The sequence below is a fragment of the Schistocerca gregaria genome, chromosome 6, assembly GCF_023897955.1.
Source record: "Schistocerca gregaria isolate iqSchGreg1 chromosome 6, iqSchGreg1.2, whole genome shotgun sequence".
NCBI classification, from domain to species: Eukaryota; Metazoa; Arthropoda; class Insecta; order Orthoptera; family Acrididae; genus Schistocerca; species Schistocerca gregaria.
This window is the reverse complement of record NC_064925.1, coordinates 181,481,720-181,502,615: the sequence shown is the minus strand read 5'-3', so window position 1 is coordinate 181,502,615 and position 20,896 is coordinate 181,481,720.

The following is a 20,896-nucleotide window of genomic DNA, read 5'->3' as shown; positions in this document are numbered from 1 at the left end:
AGCTCGACTTTTCTGTCGGTGTTTCACTCTGTAGAGGCACTCAGGTGCAGATTTACATCGTCTTACCTTCCAGTGCCCTATGTATTATATTGGTGCTTACGCTTCTCCCTGTTCCAATGGCAAGGTCTTACATTGGTGATACACCATGTCGTTATTAACAATTGTCTCTTCATATGAGCTCAGCCTGGGGCCTACTCTGTTCTGAGTTCACCTGATGGAACTTCACTAAAACTAAATATTTTAAGCCTTCACAGTATAGTTATCAAGCTACGAAACATCCAATTTTTTATTTACTTGCCTATATAATTGCGTGTGTATTCAGATGATAGGCTCCATGTTCTCTTTTACATGTCTCATCTCATTTTCATAAATTTTATTAATGTTTTATGACACTGCACGGTGGTAATAGGCCGAATAAGGTTATTGTAATGAGTATTTGTGCTGAGAACTCAAAATACTTTTCACTTGCTCCTATGCAAGTTGGGTTACTTCCCTCGGTGGCCTGTGTGACGCGAGCACCGGAAGGCACGGCACACTGCGTTTCTGATTGGGTACTGCACTTCTGCTACTACTGAGAAGTTGTACGTCAATGGGTTTAAGCGTCTGGTGGAACGAATGACGTCGGTGGGGTTGCACCTATTGCATGAAGGGCGAAACGACCTGCGATACGTGTAAGTGTCGCCATAATTTGTGTGTTTATTGTTCGGGCGCGTCCTGAACGAAGAATGGTGGCACCGACAGACTGCATTGTCCTCATGATTTTGGGAATACTTGTGGACCGTGCCCTGCTGGGCGCCAATGTCTGGCGCCGGATGGCCGGTGATCTAGGCATGATGTTTCCATAGCTGGTCAAATGGAAATTTCAGTGCCCTCAGCTGAATAGCAGCTGGTCAAGTTAAATAGGCTATTAGCCTTCATAAAGCCCTTCTCGAAATTGGAGGGCGCTGTCGCTATGGGCGCAAATGATGTTCTGAGACTGTATGGGGGAATTTAGGAATCAGCACTGTATACTGATTCTCGGTTTTCGAGGGTAGTGGGGAGCTTGCGTCGTGTGAGCTCAAGGATTCAGGATTTTATCTTCGTTGGAGTCTGAAAGTCTTGCCACTGAGTCGAACTTTTTCGGCAGAATTCTCGGACAGCCTTCAAGGCCAGTGGTTTAGACAGAGTTGCTGCACCACGGAAGTCGGCGCCTATATCATCAGCTCGGGGCCTACTGACGACATGCTGCAGATTTCACGATTGGTAACGCATTTGGCGGCTCCGACATTATAGGACATACCAATTTCATACTGAAGTCCTCAACAGCAAGCGCGCTCGCTTTTCTACATGTCCACCTTTCTTGTTTGTCCATATGGTCCGATTTAAGCTCTCACTATTAATCTTGATACTGCAATATAGTCGGGAGAGTAATATTTGGTTCATTAGAATCTCCAGTCATTATCGTCAATCTATTGCATCCCAGAGAGAGGAGCCCCTTGTTTTCGAGCCAACTCTTATTCTCCTAGTTCAATATACCCTAGCCTACTGTCTCAATCACGCGTCTTTATGTACTGATGTATAATAAATCTCATTTTAATATTAAACTGCATATCATTTCTTGTTATTCATGATATAGTTCTCTTTTCTTTTTCTTGCAATAGATTAATTTTTTTTAATTATTGTGAGTGAGCACTCATTTTACGAACTAGCAGGGTCCACCATTTCCTTTCATTACCGTTGTGTGCTTAATTGGGTGCTAGGCAAGTAGGTGTCCAGCGCAATTCTCGTTCTCATGTAAAATTCGTCAGAATTAAGGAGGTACAAACTCTTCTCCATCCCGGCAACTCACACAGATACGAAGATGTTTTGGCCTTGAGTCACTGTACAAACAAGGACGTTCACCACTAATTATATGTAACTAGCTATTCGTTTTAAATATTATGTACACAAAATGTGAATAGAACTTACATCTCATCGAATAAAATTAAACTGAACAGTTGTGTGTTTCAGATGCACTGTTAGTGTTGTAGGGTTTTCTGTTTATTTACGTTCAAACAGCAAGGAAGCCACCAATGAGCAATTCAATCTGTATTGAAGGCCTCCATTTCAGGTAAAGGATAGCTGTCATCAGTCCATATGAAGGTAGTCATGTAGACTCATACTTTTGTATCCACCCTCAGCTTGTACATAGCTTAATTCTGAGTTTGAACTAAGCGATGTACATGCTACTTTCATGTAATAACACATGCACGGGTAACCTTTTCAAATCTACGTAACTCACTTTACATGCACTGACGATAGCCATACTCTTGCTCAAATCTAAATCAGAAATGAACACAGTGAGTCACTACTAACTGCTGCCTTTATTTCTTCTTTACATCACAGTCACAGTCCACAATGGTTCCAATGGAATACAAACTGATTTCTTTAATTTTTTGTTAAATTCTCGCGCTGACAGATTGAATATTCTTGTAAACTAAAAAGGAAGCGCTGTGCCTCAAAAATCCCTGGACATCAAAGATTGAGAGGAATTAATGTGTCAATCACCATGCTAAGAACACTCAAAATTTAGAATTGACCTATTTTCAGACCGACACAAAGCCACTAAAAAGCATGCACTGTAACTTATTTCTTGTGTGTAGGAAGTCTTCTATTCGTTTCAATGTCGTAACTGCGAATGCTTTCTGTTCGAGAATCCGAAACTGGACGTGACAAGGTGGTTTGTTTTACAATTGATTTATGGTTAGTGTCCTAAAACGTTTCACAGATTACAGCAAGCCATCTTACGACGTGTGGCGCTGCACACTTTATTGATCCATTGTTTCTAATCCAATCCTATTTATTTAGCAATCACATAGTTTGCCTCTGGTACATCATGTTCCCCATAATTACCCTAATGGAATGCAGATTTCTGACATCGAGAAGTTTCGCACAAACAACGAGGCACTGGTTCGCTTTTGTGTATCATTGTTCGAATGAATATAGACGTATGGTGTTACGTGAAATTAAAAATTTAAACTGGCGTACCAATTATTTTTGATGTAGAATTGAATTAATTTATTTTTCTCCTCTTAAAGTATTCTTATGTTTAGCTGCAGTCTCACTGAACACATTGCATAAACAATGCTGTTCACCATTTTTCTATAAGTATTTACTATTTTGAATAAAGAATTAAGAAATTTTAGGCCAACTCAGAGGAAGTGCAAATAGAAGTTCAATCAAGAAAAATAAAATGCACTTTGTTTCTGAAGGCTTTCCATGTTAGATGTTTTTCAGCGTCATTGTTTTAAGGTAACTGTCGTTTCCATCTGACCTTTTAGTAAGTAGTAGACGGAAAACCTAACCATTTACAAGTGTGTATCGACACCACGCGGCTGCTTCAAACGTGTGACAACACGACAGGCGATAGCAGTACTCTTGATCGGATTTTACTGTATCTGCAACTTTCTGAAACTTAACGAAAAATGTTACTTACAAGCCGTGTAAATGTTAAAGAATTCTTCCACTTCTAGCACTGTATCGGCGATTCCATTCCATACCGATGCAATTCCATTATTTATATCAATTTTAGGTGTTGTTTTGATTTGCAGTATTTGTAAAAATGTTCACTAACGGTTATTCCTGTCACAATTTGTCTTCTGAATGTAAAGTAGTACCGTATGGTACAATAAAAGGTTTATTGTTAGAACAGTGCATATGGTGTACATGAATGGTTACACTTACAGGTCAGTAGCACAAGCGGTTATGAGGTACTAGGTATCGACCCATGCTGAAACACCCACATTGGTACGTGGTTTATACTCATGGGCGGCAACGTATGGGCTGACTCCAGCTTATGGTTCGACCAAAAACAGTTACAGCAAGAAATGCGTATCTAGAAACACAAAACTGCAACACTACACGACAGTGGTACGACCAGAATGTTTATGTGGATCCGAATGCCCTACGATGAACTATAAAGTGGACGAACTCTAGGTTCTGGAAAGAAGGGTATTAGAAATGTAATGGTGGCAATAAGAACTGCTGATGGTTGGAAAGTAAGTAATAAGGAAATCTACAAAAAATATGGAGAAAATATCTGAACTAATTTCCAAACAAAGAATAACTATTTTGAGGCACCTCTACCGAATGGGTGGAAATAGACTAACAAAACAAACTCCAATATTTCTGGAAAAAGAAATCGACGATGGAATGTATTATAGAAGGTAAGATCTATAAATAAACATAAAAGAATCAGAAATAACAGAAAGAAATCAGAAATAACAGAAAGAAATTGTTTTTAAAAAAAATACTAAATTTGGACGGCTTTCAAAGCAGAAGAAATAAAAAATCGGTAACATTGATAGAAGAACGGAAGAGACTTCTTCGGGAGAAAATGAGGTAATACTGAAAAACAGGAAACAACAACAAAGGAAAAAGAATTCAGTTTGTTAACTTGATCCTAGTTGGTCAAAACGACTGTAAAAAAAACAAAAATCGAAGTGTGCGCTGTTGTGGAACTTCCTGGAGGATTAGAACTGTGCCGGACCGAGACTAACTCGGGACCTGACGAGGTACTGGCAGAAGTAGAGCTGTGAGGACGGGTATAGTCGTGCTTGGGTAACCCAGCTGGTAATACGGTAACTGGCTATAGGTACAAAGTCCATATGACCAATTTTCACAGCAGACATACTGCCGGAAAATAAAATTTTACACCATCTAGAAGTTTGCAATTCACTCAAGACATTGTTGTAACAATGAATATGGAGTACGTAAATGGTTACATTTACAGATCAATAGCACAAACGGTTATGAAGTACTAGGTATCAACCCATGCTGAAAAATCCGTATTAGTACGTGATTTATGATCACGGGCGGCGATGCATGTGCTGACTATCATCCGGTAGATTGTGTGGCTGGAAATACTGTCGTGGGATACGTTATGGCACGCCTGCCCTACCTGTTCACATACTTCTGTATCAGTTGCTGGTTGACGAGTCACACCTGTCACTTCTCGTCTCATCATTCTCACGCATGCTCAACTCGAGGAGTCTGGAGATCGTGCTGGTTAGAGAAGTTGCTGCCCGTCTTTCAGAGCACGTAGAGTTTCACAGGCTGTGGGTGGACAGCGTTATCCTGTTGGGACAAAACAGTAACTTCCATTTGCAAGAAAGGCATGAGAACGAGTCCAGTAACATTCTGCACGTACGGAACACTTGTTAGCGTCGTCACCGGAAAAACCAAAGGTGAAAGAGAGTTCTAGCTCATCGCATGCCAGACAAGAAGGCATAGGGTGGGGTCGATGTGTATTCGATGAACGTACTACACAAGACAGCACTGGACAGGTCTACGTTGTAAGCGCCAACGATCGTCACTTGCATGCTGGCTGAATGTGCTTTTATCGCTGGAGATTATTGCGCGCCATTCCATCGTCAAGCGATCTTCTGACGGCACCAGTCGAGCCATGGTGCGTCGATGCCATGGTAGAAGTTGAAGACTGGTTAGTTACTTGCATGCATGCATGCATGCATGCATGCGCTCGGCCACCCTGGGCGGCGATGGCGATTTCAGTTTCTGTGTGTCCATGTACCGCTGTGCGTTAATGGTGGAACCGTGTTCCAGAAAGTCCGTGAGTAGTAGGTTTACATACATGATTCTGTTGAAGGATAATTCACGTCTACATAATGCTAAGGTTGTTCAAGAAGGCTGCAGTATTTTTGGTGGGGACCCTAACATGATCTCCATGTGTTACCGATCTCTCCCAATACAATTTCCTTATTTTTGGAGCTTTGGAAGAACACATACGTGGCCTTAGATTTACATACCTGGGTGGGTGCAATCTTGATTCCATCGGCAACCTATAATTTTTCCGTGGGGGTCAATGACCGTCTCTCTACCAAGGTGAATGTATTAGCACGTATTTTCCGAAGTCCGTCTTGATTACACAGATTTCTTTACAGTTTACGACCGGTTTCGGCTTATCGCCATCTTCAGATCGTTAAAATATTCTGATATAAATCATTGTGAAGTTAAACATGTGCGTGACAATGATTTACATTAGATTATTTTAACGATCTGAACATGGCGATAAGCCGAAACCGGTCTAAGTGTAAAGAAATCTGAGAGATCAAGACGGACTTGTGAAAATAAAAGTGCTAAAAACAAAATACTCGCGGAGTCATACAGATTTTATGTCTTCAATTGATAAATGCTTTAACTGTCATGACGCTTACTTTTCAAATCATACACAACTTGCTAATTTTTTCAATCTGTCTCGTTTTCATTTGACTGCTCCTTATGCATTGCATTCTCGTGGTAGTCAAGAAGTTCTGCTTGTATTTGGCACAAGACTGTGGATCGACTCACTTTTAGGTGCGAAGTGTTTATTACCTCACTGTCTCGTAGTGTGTGGTGCAATGGTGATTTCCCGTTAATTTTTATTGCATTAAATTGGTCTGTGTTGTAAATTATCAAACTGTTCTAATATTTGTTTGTATTCTGGGGACATTGCAGTCGCGAAGGAAAATTATGTACGTCAGTATTCCAAATGCCGTGAGCTGCATGTGCTGAAGAAAAAAATAGTAATTTCTCTGTTATTGCTGCGCTGGAATTATATAACATCGGTATGACGCTAGGAAACTAAGCTGAATTCTTCCTAATGTCATGTCTTTAAACAGCTGAGTTGCTCGGAATGGAAAATAGTTTGCTGTATAACATTGGTGTCAACAGCCCTCTTCCACTCCTGAAACCTTAAAATTGAGGGATTGTAGATCAAATTTATTTGAATGCCTTAAATACACGAAGCCTAAAAGACGGTATGAAAATCTATCAGGAGATAACACCGCATAAAAACCAAACGAGGTTGCACGTCCACTTTCAGAGTCCGTTTAAGAAGAGCGCGGCAAGATGGTCGCCACGTAGCTGCTCCTAGGAAAGTCGCAATATCGTTGAAAATATTTGGCAAACTTGTGATGGTGCGTCTACTTCCGCATATTTTTCTGAATTGTTTCTCTAAATTTACTGTTGCTTCTCTTTCCTTTTCGATGGCTTGTGTTACATAATGCTCCTGGGAGATGAGACACTCAGACGGAACATTTCAATTTTGGACTCCAGAACGTTGTAATTCACATAGTGATCACTCTTCTTATCTTTAATGTCGGTTTATGAGGCTCAGTGGCCAATAATGCTATGATAGAGACTTGCACCCTTCGACGTCTCATTAGCTGAGTGATTCAGTGAATTCTTGCTGTGGGTTTTTTTTAGTGAAACGTAAAATTGATTGAAGAAATTCTTTAAGCAAAGAAAAAAAAGCATTACACACATTAATTCTTCCCACAAGCTCGACTCAGTAAGCTGTCTTAATGTCATAGATGTCTGCTTTCTGAGGATCAAACTTTTTCACTATGTGAAGACCTTTGAGTATCTTCGCCTCGACCAGCATAGATACGGATTTTCATTTCGTTCGTTACGTAGAAACTAGATGTCAGAGGAATGGTTATGAATTGAATGTAGTTCCTCTGTGCTGAATCTGTGTAACAGTAATTAGTTACGCCTGTAGACATTTGCTGACAATTGTGTCAGCGACTTCTTTCAAAAACAGGCAGTTATGTTGGTTTCAGCCTAATTCAACACGTTAGGTATCACTTTCGATCAGTGTCGAGTTCTCCATGAATGGTTATGTGGTCCTCAAAATGCGCAGTGTGCCTGCGTTGCCATTGGGCGTGCTCTAAAAGATACTGACTCAGTTTACCGCATAAATTTACCCTAAGGAATCCAACGACGAGAGTAACGAACATTACACCACCCTTACTGTTCTTTGACGAAAACATACTACTTACTTAAACTTCCTGTCAGATTAAAATCATGTGTCGGTTCGAAACTAACTCAGGACGTCTGCTTTTCGCTGGCCAGTGCTCTACTGACATACCCAAGCACGACTCACGACAAGTCCCCACAGTTTCATTTCCACAAGTATCTCGTGTTCTACGTTCCAGACTTCACAGAAGCTCTCCTGCAAACCTTGCAAGACGATGTTTCCAGAGTTGAATTTTTCACTCTGGTGCAGAGAGAGTGCTGATAAACTCCTCATGGCTGTAGCTAAGCCATGCCTCCGCATTGTTGTTTCTTCGGGAAGTGCTTGTCTTAAGTTTAGCAGGAAAGCTTCTCTGAAGCTTGGAAGGTAGGAGACGAGGTATTGGTGGAAATGAAGTTCTGCGCACACGTCATGAGTCTTGCTGGGCGAACGTAGTGGGATTTTCATACTGAATTCGCCCTCCTGCAGAAAGTTTACTTGGCCATTCTCCCGGATATCAATGGCTATACCGCCCACGCCTTCTCGATTAATCCCATTGGCCGTGGAGTGGCTATTCACCTCCACGACGGGATTTCTGTCACCCATGTCCCCTTCGTTCGATCAGCTCTGAGCATCGCACTAACTGCCCTTTGGGCACCAACCAACGACATGACCGGGTCCAATTTTATTCTGCTATGAGGTGACTAACTGCGTTCTGCACACAAAAGAGCAAGTGCCACACTACACTACATGCCAAGAACTACGTGTAGTGGTCATGGACCTCCTGCTCCACAATGTAAGAGCAACATGGCGCCCACCCTGGCCATACATTTCTTACAAGTCATTCCGCAAGCCGTCTAGACAGGAGATATGTCTCGCAGAATCTTAGATCTACGATACAGGGCGCTGAATGCTGACTATTGCCCCTTTCCGACCATTGCGCTTACATCTGTACGGTCCTCCTCCTGCCCTTATGGAGGGCGCAGCCGTGCGCCATGGAAACTGAACACTTCTCCGGGGAATGAACTGATTTGTCGCCAGCAAGTCACCAAGACATGGTCAGCCTGCGATCGACGCCTTCCCAACTAATTCTCGACATTGATGTGGTGGATGGACTGCACCAAACCATTGATCCGGAGGACACTAATGGAATATCAGAAGTACTTGGCCAACTGGCATCGCAACAGCGTAGACTTCTACTATGCATTTCTTCGAGGTTTGGATATTCAGCCACCAATTTCAAATAACCAGCTGAAACGGCAAGAAGCTAAGGCGAGGATAACCGGTGTGGCACGCCGCAGATTGCTGCGAGTGGTGATATGGACACAGCGCAACTATCATGAGGATTTGGAAATTCTATCAATGCATCATACAGTGTCCGACAAACGACAGCGTCGTCAGCAGCACATCATGACCCACAGTTGACGAATCAGAATGACATCGTTCACGCATTTGTCGAACACTACAGTGGATCTTACAGGAAAGAAGATGCCGATTTTGAAACAAACGACTCCATTTTGCATGACGTCAGGCGATCCCTTCCCCACACAGGTGGATACTTTGACTGGATGTCACACGAGACGAAGTCGACAACGCCTTCGACAAGGGTCAACGGATCGCCCAGCATTGATGGCTTACAGATTAAGTTTTATTGAGCCTTTCGGGAACTCATGGCAACGCGGTGGACGACTGTTTCAAGAATTGATGGCATCTGACCAAGCAGTTCCACATCCCTCTCTTAAGGGCATCATTTTGGTCCACAAATCAGCCCATGGTAGGACAGTCATGACCTGTACACCTCTCACCCTACTCAATACCGGTTAAAAGATTTTAGCCCGCTTACTAGAAGCGCGTCCCAGGTTAATACTCTCTTTTTCTTTCCCCAGATCAAAGGACGTCAGAGACTTAATTGCGATGGCGGCAGCCTGCAGACCCCCTGCAGCGGTCGTCGCTATAGATTTCGATAGCGTCTTCGATATAATGCGTCACCGTTTCCTGTTTTCAGTGACCGCCCGCAAGGGGATCCCACTACCGTTCATCGACGTCCTTTGACAACTTTTTAGAGCAGTGCCAGTTAATGAGCCGTTCAGCAAGGATTCTTCTCTCTACCCTCCTGTATGCTATTGCCCTTCAGCTCCTCACTGGGGGCCTGACGACCGTCGTCGTCGTCGCCATCGTCGTCCGCTCCGGCTCAGATTGTAGCAATCCTGAAATTCATTATGCGTTATGGGACGGCCGCTGGCAGTGCCACTAATGTCACCAAATCTTCTGTGATGTACAATGGACTAGGCCTCCAGGAAAGTGAAGTGTCTCCCTGCCGCTCGTGCGGACATTCACATACCTGGACATTACCCTTGCGCCCACCGTCACAAGCACAGTAGAAACGAATTTCCACCTTCTGTTTCAGTCATCAGTAACGACGTCATGAGGCATTAAAATTGGTCCATATCTTGCACGTTCTCACTCTACCGGTATCGATTGGGCGCAACCTTCAGGCGGCCCTTGGCTATCAATTATGAGACACTTATGCCCCTACATAGTCAGCAGGAAATTTGTCACAAAACAGCGACTGCACAACATTAGTGTCTTATTCCCCTCTTTTTCCTCCTTCGCCAGCAACTCGACACTAAAGACTATCGTCTGACCTGCACCTCTTCGCACGACGTCTGGCACTTCGTGCAGTGAATCATTGTCTGCTATCTCTGAGTGCCACCAGACACGATCGAAACGCCAATGTTTCTGTACGTGGAGGACAGACATTTTCTCGTTGCCAAATCATACCATTTTGTGAGTCAAGGGGTGGGCGTCGATTACCTATTCCATGAGGGACCTAAATCCCACCTATTTACGAACAGCCCATGCAGCGCTCGAACACACCCCACGTTAAACGTTCTCTCTCAACTATTTAACTATTTTCGAGGGGCCCTCGTTAGACCTCCACTCCGTTGGGGCAATTCTGGAGCTAAGGACAATTAAAACCAACCCCACGCCCTCGGCGGTGTCCGAGCTTAAGCCGATCAAGATCGATTCTACGCGTCCGACCTCCGCGGGTGGGAGAGCGCGCCGTAATTGTGCGGTTTTATTTTTTCAGTTTTTCTTTTTCTTTACCTAATCTATTTTTCTATGAGGACGACGTATATTACACATACTTCATAATAAAAGCAAAAATTACATGAAAAAGTTAAAATAAATAACAAGGTTCTCCACTTCTGTTGATTCCTGTGCACCTCACTTTCCTGTGCTCCATAGGCTCGCTGGCGGTGAGGTAGACACTATGGTCAGCCTTCAGGTTTTGACCCTTGTCTGCTCTGACCCCTGACGTCCCGAAGGAAAGTGTCAGCAGAACACTTGTCCTCTGAAGAACAGAGGTCTCGATTTCGAATCTCGGGCAAGCACATACCTTTTATCTTCCAAAAGGCTTCGTATCAGCGTACACTCAGCTGCAGATTGAAAACTCATTCTGGATACTAATTCCTGTTCAAAATCTTCATGAAAAATAACCCATAGAAAGGAAAAAACCGTAAGTGAAACTTTAATAATGTAGGGAGATGATATGAATGGCTCACAAAATGTAAAATTAATTTTGAGCCATACTTTTATCTTGATAGTAGTATGATACTCAAATCAGTCAGTCTTCTCGGTTGTTATCGAACGTAATAATGCAAATCTTAAACACTTTTTGTGGATCACTCAACGAGAGCAAAGTATTTTATACTCTCCTAAGCGGAGATTGGTAGCTCACGCTTTCGGTAAAGGAAGTGTAGTGCAAACACCACAACCTCTGCCGGATGGAAGGAAATGACCTCGGAGAGCCCTAGCACATATAGCGTGTGACTACACCGGTCACATGTCACTGTGCGACCCTTAATGGTTGCATTGTGTGTTCTATTGACCGAGACTTTCTGGGAGGGGTTAGGACAGGTGTGGGCCCAGCACGAGAGGCGCCTGGGCACCTATAGTCTTGAGGCTTCCTGTAATTAAGTAGCGGCATCTCGAGATGTTTCGAGAATTTTTCGCATGTACGAACTATGCCTCATGAAGTAACCGGCTGAAGAGACTTTTCTCTGGCCGGCGGTAGCGGTGGCCACCTTTCGCGTGAGAGACCTCCGTAGAGGCCTGGCGATTGCGTGTTGGGCTGTTCATCGGGTGATTCCTGAAAACCTTTAGAAACGCTGTTGGGTATTTTCTGGAAGCATAGCAGATGGGGATCCATCTCCATATCTTCGCACACAGCTCGGGAAACGAGTTTGCGAGTTTGGCAGGCAGACGCACTGGCATCCGCTGAGTCTCGAGCGACCGCAAAAGCACAAAATTTAACAGAAGCGAAGTGGGAGTTCGCATGTAGACACTGATCCCACAGTCTTTCCGTTGGTTTTTTCCTTTTGATGCTGTCAGAACGTGAGTCTGCCATCGTTTAGGTTGTATAACTTCTTTGTAATAACTGTTTTATGCTTCATATTCTTTTTAGTTATTAATTCTCTTCCAGGAACAGGAGCTTTGTTAATTACGATTTTCTCGCATTTTTGGGAGTGTTTTTAATGATATTGTTCACGTAGCATGTGATGATTGAATAATAAGTGTGTGGGGACCTCGTTTATGTTATTTCCTTTTGTGTTTTCTTAAGGATTATTTAAATATTAGCATATGAATGGTCATTAGTATTTGGTGCAGGATGAACAGCGAATATTTTTGCTAGCGAGAAGTTTTACCAGAGATGGGATTCCATTAGAAACCGAACACATTGTCGTAGAACCTGCAATATAAAATTTTGCAGAAAGAGGAAAACGCTGGTCGATGTTATGAACAGGCAAGTTATTTCTCACGAACAATATAAACCGTATAGTAAATCTATCTCTAGAGATAGATGGGCCATTGCGCTATGGGACAAAAAGTGGATGGAAAGAACAGAAGCCGAATGATGGCAAGCAGATGCAGATAGAAAGATAGCAAATGAGGGTTTGGTTTTGTTGGTTTGTGGGGGTTAAAGGGACCAGACTGCTACGGTTATCGGTCCCTTTTTCCAAATACTAAAAACACCCACAGAGAATAAAAATGATCAACAGACGATAAGAGACGACACAGAACAAGAGAAACGTAGACAAAGACCAGACAAGACGAACTAAAATCACAGTGTGACGGTGGTTGGCCGACCATACAAAAAGGGAAAAGCTAACCACCGAGAAGCACATGAGCCAGACTCCCGTAGTCCAGACGGGATTGGATCAACGCCTGGTGAAGCTATCGACCAACGCTAACCCCACCATTTGGTAGCATCCTTCATGGAGTTCATCTATGCCCTAACCCCACCATCCTTCAGTAGCGTCCATCATAGAGTTCATCATAGAGTTCATCTATGCCCTGGACCGGTCCCGTCATTCAGTGGTGTTTGTGTGGACCCTAGGACACGTTGGCATCCCAGGTAACGAACTTTGACAGGCTACGCGGAAACCGCTTTTGGAGATGTGCATCTCAATCTGACCTGCGTTCTGATTTAAGCCGTAGGGTTTTTCAGCTTTACTCCAAATTTGCCGTCAGACCGGCTTCTTGTATAGCTGGCAACAGTTGCCTGGAATTGCAATAAGGTTACCTCCAGGTCGTGGCAGCAAACATGCCGTCAATGTTTGTTAACTAATTCTTTGATCTCATTGTTCAGAGCTGCATCCAGTGCACGTATCAATACACAAGAAAAAGAGGGCAACCAGGAGGGAACATCATTAAATTGATAACTCCGGTAACAAAGAAAAGTGGTGTGCTACATTCAACATTGATCTAATTCAACCTGCAACAAAATTCATTCTTGAATCCACCGAAGAGATCTTCCTTTGTAATCGCTACAATAACTCTTAGACTCTCGGGAATATCAGTCTTCGGCAACAGCATTTTAATTTGATGTAGTCAACCAACAGTCGAGTATCCTTGTTTGCAAGCTATGCAGAGGGTTGCAGTATCTGCTAGCAATCTCAATCACCCCTTAGTCAAGCATTTGTTCTTGCACCTGCTGTTTGTAAATTAGTAGAGGACCACACGATTTATTTAAGTATGCATGTTGATCCTTGACTATAATTATACCTAAAACTCTTAAATGTGCCGGTCTCACTCTAAACACTTCATGTTGTGTTAGAACTTCCGTATGTCTAAATTTTTCCCTGCTTTCTGATGGAATATCCCTTATTTTACCCACTTTGTCCTCAATGACATCGAGGATTTCACCGTGCTGTGTTGTGCGTGAGAGCGGGGCAGACATGTTTCAGCACTGCGATACTACTTTGAAGGTGTCCCGGAAACTGTATGACAACGAGCTATGCTGTAGCCACTTTCAGGTCAACTGAAATACCAGGTGGTTGCGGCTTCCCCTCTAGCGATTGTAACTGTGCTTTGTCTACCAACGCAGCATACTGACGCATGAACTCTACACAGAGTATGTCATTTGTCAAATATGGGATGATTGTGTTAGTGACAAACATCATACCCTCGCAAATGAAAGCAGAATCTCATCTGCTCCTTCAGTTCAATAGTTTTTGCCTTGAATGGTACTGCTAACAGGTTCTTTGCAGAAGATAGGCAGCCCATTACTCTGTTTTTAGCATTCTTAAAATAGTTTCTGGTACCCCGTTTACGACATTACCAGTGTCTAGCACATCAGATACTTCTGTTGTCCTACATTAATTCCTAAAATTGGGCACACCGGTTCTTTGTCGTTGTCCACTTCTGTCAGCTCGTCTCCAACTTCTTCATATTTATAAAAGAACTGTGGCTGACGCCCGAGCAACAGGGAACTGATACGCATAGAGTTTAGGAAACAGTGCATTGATAATGGTTAGGCACTAACCGAATTCTCTGTTTGCGTCATGAAACCTGCAAAAAGAGACTACTGATTGCTGCGCTCGTTAATTTATAAATCACGTAGCAATCGCTGAATGCACCCACTTTCCGAATGGAAGGTAACATGACTTTTTTTACAAAATGTAAACGTGGCCGTCATCTACACCTACTAGCTGGCACGTATCTAGTCAAGCCTAATTGTTTCCCCTGGAACAGGGTGGCAAGTAATCGCTGCTTCATGCGAACCTCTTCCTATCTCCGCTGTTTGTGCGGGGACTATTCTGCTCACTAGTCTTACAAAGAATGAGGCTTGTTCCTTCGCGAGTTGAATTTCAGGTTATGGTTCTTATATCCCTTACCATACTCTCCTGGTTTCGTGTTAACGTGATAGCCGTTTTAATTACTGTTGTAAGTTTTCCTTTCAAATTCCACTCTGTAATTACGCTCTTCTCCCTCATATTCATCGACATCAAACAAAATCACCGTAAGTCTCTAGGTCTGACTTCTCTGTACCATTAGTGATCACTTCTGGCCAATAGGCAATGAAATGAGGAAAAAATGTAAATTCGCCACTCATATGGTGTATCCAGATGCTGGTTTCGCTTTATTATTTCAGCAAAATACGCAGCAGGGTTGGAACTTCAGTTATGCTTAGATGCACGCTACCATTCTACTCGGCCACATACCAATAAACCATTATTTCACCTTCGGATTACCAACTAGAATTGCTTGTTTGCTCTGTTGATCTAGCATGGAAAATGCTTCACAGCTCAGGCGAGTGCACACACATTCAATTTGCCGGTGAAAAATCAGATGACTTCGGAAACTTTACTGGAATTGAGCTAACCGTGTTTTCACGTGGACTTCTCCGTTAGCATTAAACGTTCGTAACTTTCTTAAAGAGAAGTGTTTCTCATCGAAAGCACGGTCTGCTCTGGCAGCTTTCACAGATGATAACGAGTCTTTTCGGCCTATATTAGATGGTGCCTTTTTGTTAAGGCTGAACTTCTCGTTTGAGTCAATCAGTTTTCTGTTTCTGGCAAGGGAATCGGCTCTGTTCTCTGAAACCGGACACTCCTTTCATTCTGCATTCTCTGTAAGAGTTCTGAGTTCGAGCTTCTTATCTTTGTCTTCATCAGAGAAGAGTTATCTTGCCCTACTGCTCTACTTTCTTCTACCAGGTAAAGTCTACCTACCTCACTCTGAACCGTTTTCTCAACCCCATCTATACATTCATTTAGAATGTGAAATCGACGCTGACTTTCCCTAAATCGCACCAGGCAAATGCCGGGATGGTTCCTTTGAAAGGGCACGGCCGACTTCCTTCCCCGTGCTTCCCTGATCCGATGAGACCGATGACCTCGCTGTCTGGTCTCCTTCCCCAAAGAACCCAACCCATCTACACTGACGAGCGGAATAAACTGTTGCATGTGCCTAATATCGTGTAGGCCCCCGCAAGAAGTGCAACAAAACGTGTCAGAAACTCTATTAATGTCTGAAGTAGTGCAGGAGTAAATTGACGCCATGAATGCTGCAGGGCTGAATATAAATTCCTAAGAGTACGATGGGGTGATCTCTTCTGAACAGCACGTTGGAAGACATCACAGATATGCTGAAGAACGTTCATATCTGGGGCGCTTGGTGGGCAGCGGAAGTGTGAACTCGGAAGAGTGTTTCTGGAGCGAATCTGTATCGATTGTAGATGTATGGGATGTGGTTTTCTTGTCCCCTGTTGTCCATTTGTTTGTTGCCATTCAGTCGTTTTTGTGTTTTTCTGTTCATTCCGTTTTGTCTCACTGTCTTAATCGAAATCTTGTGCCATTGTTGCCTTCGGAACAAGGCACCGATGACCTCTTAGTTTGGTTCCGTCCCCTCTTTTGAACCAAACAACCGTATGGGGTGTCGCATTATGCTGCTGGAATTGCCCAAATCCCTCGGAATGTACAATGGCCATGAATGGGTGCAAGTGATCATACAGGATGATTAATACATGGTTACACAAGTGTCACCTGTCAATAGTATCTAGACTTATCAGGGATCTCGTATCACTGTCATGCGCCCCACATCATTGTAGAACCTCCACCTGCTTGAACACTGCCCTTCTGACATGCAGGGACCATGGATTCATGAAGTTGTCTGTGCACATCCATCCGCTCAATACAATGGCAGTATAGGAAATTGCCCACTTCTTCGCTATGCTGGAGATGCGGTGTCCTACCGCTCGTGCTCAGACTATAACACCACGTTCAAACTGACTTAACTCTTGATAACCTGCCATTGTAGCAGCAATAACAGATTTAACAACTGCGCCAGATACTTTTTCTCTTACAGGCGCTGCCTACCGCACCGCCCTATTCTACCTTATTTACGTACCTCTGTATTTGAATATGCATACCTATACCAGTTTCATTAGCGCTTCATGCAACTTCTTAAACTACCACTTTCCCTCTTTCATTTGAGCTCTATCTGCAGCTGCGTTTTTCCTGTCGGCTTCTGCTTTTTCGAACATTAACTTCTGAGCGAATTCTGCTTTCAATCTCTCCGCATTTGCTTTCTCCCCTGCGGGTTCAGGGTTAGAATAGGCCCGCGGTATTCCTGCCTGTCGTAAGAGGCGACTAAAAGGAGTCGCCAACTTTTCGGCCTTATGTGATGGTCCACTGTTGGGTTTGGCCTCCATCTCTAAAACTTTTCCGAAGAGTGAGCCGATTGGGGAAGGGCGCCTAGCTTGGTGCATTGTGTCCATCTTGCGATCAGACCTTTCGCCAGCTTATACACCGTTGAATTGCAGTCCTGTCCGCTCTCCATCTCTTGGGCATGACTGTTTCTGCGTGCAGATTACACCTTGCACTGTGCAGTGCCTCTTTCTGCACCGACGGCGACCATGGTCCACATGTTACCTAACATCCAGCACGGTAGCCAGTCTGTTGTGGTGGGGCCGCCATGTACCCTGTTGGTTGTAGCCCCCTGACAACACAGGGATCGCTCTACTGATGCCTGCGCCGTTAACTCCCCACGTATGCCAAGGAGTAGATGCCTATCCTCCTGGAGTATCGGGACTCCCGGCAACGGCCATCCTGCCAGGTGGCTCTTGCCGTGGCTGGGTGGCGCCCGTGGGGAGGACCCTTGGTCGGAGTAGGTGGCATCAGGGCGGATGACCCGCAATGAACAGTACACCGAAGAAACTATTCCCCTGGACATTAAAGGGTATACTGAAGTGCACGAGCGATGGCCACCAGCTGTGCAGTGAATACACTGCAGCCATCGGACAACGAATGCTGTTCAAAATAGCTTCTGTGGACGAAGCCGAAGTCAACATGAACGTCAGCCACCGAGCCGTCGGTGTAAACCACTTCAGAGCCCCAGAACACATCAAGAGCAGAGAGGAAGTGACAGTGGAAAGCGACAGGAGTAACTGAGTCGTTACAGTCATGCAAGGGGTCCAGGCAAATCTGCGGTCTAGGTGTACACCATGCAGGTGTATGCAGACGGCCCTGATGGGAGGTGAAAGGGAAGGATTCCAGTTCGGACAGAAGGGATCGCACGCGAACCGCAATCGGTAGCCCTGACCTGGGCCACAGGTGCGGGAGACGAACTGCCACAGGTGGAGAAAGGAGACAGTAATTTGGATGCTCAGGAGGACTACGAATTCGTGCAACGTAGCTGGCGAGCAGAGGTGAACGTCGGATCTGCAGTGGAGAGACTCCAGCCTCCACAAGAACGCTGGCCATTGTACTCTTCCTATAAGCTCCTGTCACTGAGCGAACGCCACAGAGGTGCACTGGGTCGAGTAAACGCAACGCTGAGGGCGCCGCAGAACCATAAATCATGCTTCCATAGTCAAGGCGGGATTGAACAAAGGCTTTATAGAGCTGCAGCAGAATAGAGCTATCTGCACCCCAGTTGGTGTTGCTCAGGCACCGGAGGACATTGAGGTGTTGCCAGCACTTCCACTTAAGCTGACGAACATGAGGTAGCGAAGTCAATCTGTCTTCACTGCAGTGAGTGCAACAGCATGAAGGTAAAGTTCTGATTCCGGATGACTGGTACGACGCCGACAGAAGTGCACGACACACGACTTAGCGGCCGAAAACTGGAAGCCGTGGGCGAGATCCCACGACTGCGCCTTCTAATGGCTACCTGTAGGCGCCACCCATCAACACTGGTGCTGGTGAAGCAGTAAGAAATGCAGTAGTCGTCTGCTTACAGAAGGAGTGAGACGGATATTGGAAACAGTTATGCACACAATACAGAGTCCTGTGGGACCCCAATCTCCTGGATATAGGGGGGATGGGGGAAGGACTATGGGAGGCACCAACTTTGACATGGAAAGTACGCAGCTATAGGAAATTCTGGATAAAAATCGAGAGTGGGCCTCGGAGATCCCAACTGTATAATGTGGCAAGAATATGATGCTGCCAGGTGGCGTCATATGCTTTGCCTAAATCAAAGTAGTGGCAGCATGGTGTTGGCTTCTGGAAAAGACTGTATGGATGGCAGACTCGAGGGACCAGATTATCAGTGGTAGAGTATCCCTGGAGGAATCCACCCTGATAAGAAGCCTGTAGGCCACATGGCTCCAGGACCCAACCCACCATACATCCCAGCAGCTTACAAACAGCATTGGTGAGTCACAGCTATCCACATCAAGTGGGTTTTTTCCAGGTTTGAGCACTGGAACGATACTGCTCTCCCGCCTTTGTGATGGAAAGATTCCATTGCACCAGGTGCGGTTCACGATGACTAGGAGGTATCACTTCAGATGAGAGAGGTTTCATCATCTGGCTAGATTCGACCTGGCCCAGGAGCTATGTCGGTGCAATGTGCAAGTGCGCTGAGGAGCCCCCACTTTGTAAATGGGGCGTTATAGAGTTAACACTGGCGTGTAGTGAACTAGAGGACTTTCCTTGCCATCCGCCGTTGGTGGGTTCGAAAGGCTGGCAGGTAGTTCTCCGACGCAGAGGCTCGAGCATAGTGCTCAGCAATGTGCTCGTCAATCGCGTTAGGGTCGGTAAGTAGCACGCCATTGATGGTGATGCCAGAGATACGTTTCAGGTTCTGGTACCCAAAAAGACGTCTGATCTTCCTCCAGACTTGGGAAGGTGGCGTAAGGCACCCAATAGTAGACAAATACCTCTCCCAACACTCCTACTTCCGTCGATTTATAAGCTGGCATACACCGGTCATTGAGACACTTAGAGAATATCAGATGCTCTAGGGAAGGGTGTCACGTATGTCGCTGTAAGAGCTCTCTAACGCTTTTAAATTGCCTCAGCAACTTCCAGCGACCACCAAGTGACTGTCTTTCGCCAGAGGACCCTAAAGAACTAGGGATCGCGTTTTCTGCCACAGAAACGATGGTGGTATTCGTCTGCTCAACCAATCACATCGATGTTACTATATGGTGGTGGTGGTTAATGTTTAACGTCCCGTCGACAACGAGGTCATTAGAGACGGAACCCAAGCTCGGGTTAGGGAAGGATTGGGAAGGAAATCGGCCGTGCCCTTTCAAAGGAACCATCCTGTCATTTGCCTGAAACGATTTAGGGAAATCACGGAAAACCTAAATCAGGATGGCCGGAGACGGTCCTCCCGAATGCGAGTCCAGTGTGCTAACCACTGCGCCACCTCGCTCGGTGTTACTATATGGGGCAGAGTCAACGGTGACATTGGAGGTGAAAGTTTCCCAGTTCACCTTGTGTAAAGCCCGTCTGGGCAGGCCTCCATCGGCCTTATGCTGGGGCAGTGATAGGAATGTGGGGAAGCGGTCCCTGCCACACAGGTCATGTGCCCTCCAGTGGCTAGATGGGAGAAGTCCTTGGCATCAAATTGATAAAGCCATGGCCGAGTAACTACCTCGAGCCACACAGATTTGAGGCGGCCCAATCATTTAAAAGGCAGAGGTTGAACTGAGACAGTAAGGTTTTAACGTCTTTGCTCTGCCACTAAGCACGGTGTCACCCCATGACATGTTATGGGCGTTAAAATCTCCTGGAAGTAGGTGCTATCAGTGCAGCTAATACAGGGGCTCAGGTTCACTACAAACTGGGTTTAGGACACAAACGGAAACTCCACCTGTCACTCGATTATAGTCACTACAGTTCCTGCAGTGTCCCTAATAGCCGCACAGGGAAGGGGTCTGCACTGCCAGGAACCAGGTTTCCTGGAGGGCAATGCAAGTAGCAAGTGTGAAGTTCAATAGACGCCATAGCCAGGCAGCGGAAAAAACCACCAGAGGATGACCATCATAAGAGTGGCAAGGCACAGAACATTCAATGAGGCAGTTTACGCCTCAGGGTCACCTGCTGCCATCGACTTTTTGTCTCT